This window comes from Cyprinus carpio, chromosome B19 (genome assembly GCF_018340385.1).
Source record: "Cyprinus carpio isolate SPL01 chromosome B19, ASM1834038v1, whole genome shotgun sequence".
Lineage (NCBI taxonomy): Eukaryota > Metazoa > Chordata > Actinopteri > Cypriniformes > Cyprinidae > Cyprinus > Cyprinus carpio.
Window position 1 is genome coordinate 12450419 of NC_056615.1, and position 3129 is coordinate 12453547.

Sequence of the window (3129 nt, forward strand, 5' to 3'; positions counted from 1 at the left end):
ATATATATATATATATATATATATATATATATATATATATATATATATATATATATATATATATATATATATTATATATATATATATATGTATATACACACACACTCACTGGCCACTTTATTAGGTACACATTGTTCTTCGTGGCATAGATTCAACAAGGTGTTGCAAACATTCCTTAGAGATTTTGGTCCATATTGACATGATAGCATCACGCAGTTGCTGCAGATTTGTCGGCTGCACAACCATGATGCGAATCTCCCCATCCACCACATCCCAAAGCTGCTCTGTTGGATTGAGATCTGGTGACTGTGGAGGCCATTTGAGTAAAGTGAGCTCATTGTCAAGTTCAAGAAACCAGTCTGAGATGATTTGACCTTTGTGACATGGTGCATTATCCTGCTGGAAGTAGCCATCAGAAGATGGGTACACTGTAGTCATAAAGGGATGGATATGGTCAGCAACAATACTCAGGTAGGCTGTGGGATTTAAACAATGCTCAGTTGGTACTAAAAATATCCCCCACACCATTACACCACCACCAGCAGCCTGAACCATCGAGACAAGGCAGGATGGATTCATGCTTTCGTGTTCTTTACGCCAAATTCTGACCCTACTATCTGATTGTTGCAGCAGAAATCGAGACTCAGCAGACCAGGCAACGTTTTTCCAATCTTCTATTGTCCAATTTTGGTGAGGCTGTGTGAATTGTAGCCTCCGTTTTCTGTTCTTAGCTGACAGGAGCGGCACCAGTGTGGTCTTCTGTTGCTGTAGCCCATCTCCTTCAGGGTTCGACGTGTTGTGCATTCAGAGATGGTATTCTGCATACCTTGGTTGTAACAAGTGGTTATTTGAGTTACTGTTGCCTTTCTATCATCTCTAACCAGTCTGCCCATTCTCCTCTGACTTCTGACATCAACAAGTAATTTTTGTCCACACAACTGCCACTCACTGGATATTTTCTCTTTTTTGGACCATTCTCTGTAAACCCTAGAGATGGTTGTGTGTGAAAATCCCAGTAGATCAGCAGTTGAAAAACTCAGACCAGCCAGTCTGGCACCAACAACCATTCCACGTTCAAAGTCACTTAAATCCCTTGATGCTCGGTTTGAACTTCAGCAAGTCATCTTCACCACGTCTAGATGCCTAAATGCATTGAGTTGCTGCCATGTGATTGGCTGATTAGCAATTTATTTTACCAAGCAATTGAATAGGTGTACCTAATAAAGTGGCTGGTGAGTGTATATATATTTCATATTATTTTGTAATTATGAGTTTATATCTCATATTTTTTCAAACATTCATATTTTTTATATCAAATTGCAATTTTTGTTACAATGACTCAATTTAGACTTCAGATATTTATGAGCTGGTATTTCATTCCTTTTTCCCCTCATAATTATGACAAAATCTAAATTAAATAAAAAGTCAAAATAAGGACATTCAGTACATAGGTCATAATTATTAGATAAAAATGTGAAATTATGAGATTTAAGTGAGATTAAAGTTACGAGATTAAGACATTTTATCTCATAATTTTTATCTTGTAATTATGACTTGGTATGTCATTTCCAAATTTTCTTCTTATAACCATGACTGTCAAGAATCTCATTATTTTTGACTTTTTACAGTATCATTATGATTTACCAAAGGATGATTTTTCTTTTCTTTTTTTTTTTTTATCTGGCAAAAATGGTCATCTATACAAATAGCAGTAAAACAGAACTACCGTTTCTGCAGAGTTTAGATTTCAATTCTAAATGAAATGCTGCATCTATGTCAGTGTGAGATTATCAAATGCGAACCAGATAACAAATGTAACAAACTAGAATTAATTCCAGAAGAGTTTCAAAACAAACCGTAACTAGATTGTCTGAGGAATATCACCACAGGAATGCCTTGCAAGCACTGTTAAAAAGATGTTCACATTTGAACGTTCACAGTTTTATTGAAAACCACAGAATGAAAAGATGGTGCTTCAGCTTCAACCATCAAAACTCTCAAAAACTTCAGTAACTGGAGTCGAGTCCAAGAACTATTCAGTATTGGTGATGTCCTCAAGGCTAGAGCAAAACACACTCTCACAATCCATGCCTCCTGCAAAAGTGAGCCACAGATCTGTCACAACACAGACCTGCAGAGACATTACCCCTTTGTCATAGCGGTTCAAGAAAAGCTCTGTGTTCCAGACGGCATTTGAGCTGCCAGATATGACAAGCGGAAGCTCTGCTTCAGCAGGACACATCAACATTCACCTGAGGTCTGGCTGAGACGCTTCGTGACAGCTCTCCTTTCCTCGCCCCCTCGACACAACCCCATCCTTCCTCTGGTTTAGAAGAGCACAACTCTTGACTGCTAAGTCACTGTCTCTCTCTCACACAGCCTGTTTGCCAGGTTTCCCTTTCATATCCTTCTCCCTTATAGCAAATTCATGTCCATCCTGGTCTCAAGGTCTTAACTCTTTCTCCCACCACTACATTTGGTCTCGGTGACCTCCGGTAAACCTCCTGGGTGATGCAGACAGAGAAGGAAGATTTGATATATAGAACCAGACTAACAGCCTTTTTTGAAATAGTGACCATGGTCTGCAATGTGCTGCTTCTCCAGAGATCTTGCACTACATTTAAGTTCAACAAAACCTACTTCTTTAAATTCAGCACTAATACGAAGTACAACATGGTCTATTTTGGGCATTTCAGCAGGACATAAAGGCTGTCACAATCCACAACAAAATTCTACAAAGAAAAATCTAACAGGTAGAAATAGGTTAGATTTAGTTCAGAAGACGTAGTTTGGGTTAATAATATTTACGTCTAGTTGACATTTTAATGAAAAAGTGAGTCACAAATAGAATTACTCTGCAGCTGTGTTGCTTCTTTTCTCAGCATGAGGTTGAGTTAAAGCTCTTTTCCAAAGCTTTAGCGATAACCTGCTGGCTTCTGAGAAAATCTTGATGGAGAATAGTGGAGCTTCAGCCCTCTCTAGTGGAGCCTTAGTGAAATGATCAAAGACGCTCTTTGTTCTACTGCAGCAAGTACTATGATCTCCAATCATGATAACAAAGTGGTACGCTCTTCTGGATCACAATTATGCTGCTATTAAAATATCACAAAACTGGTCAAGTATATTTTC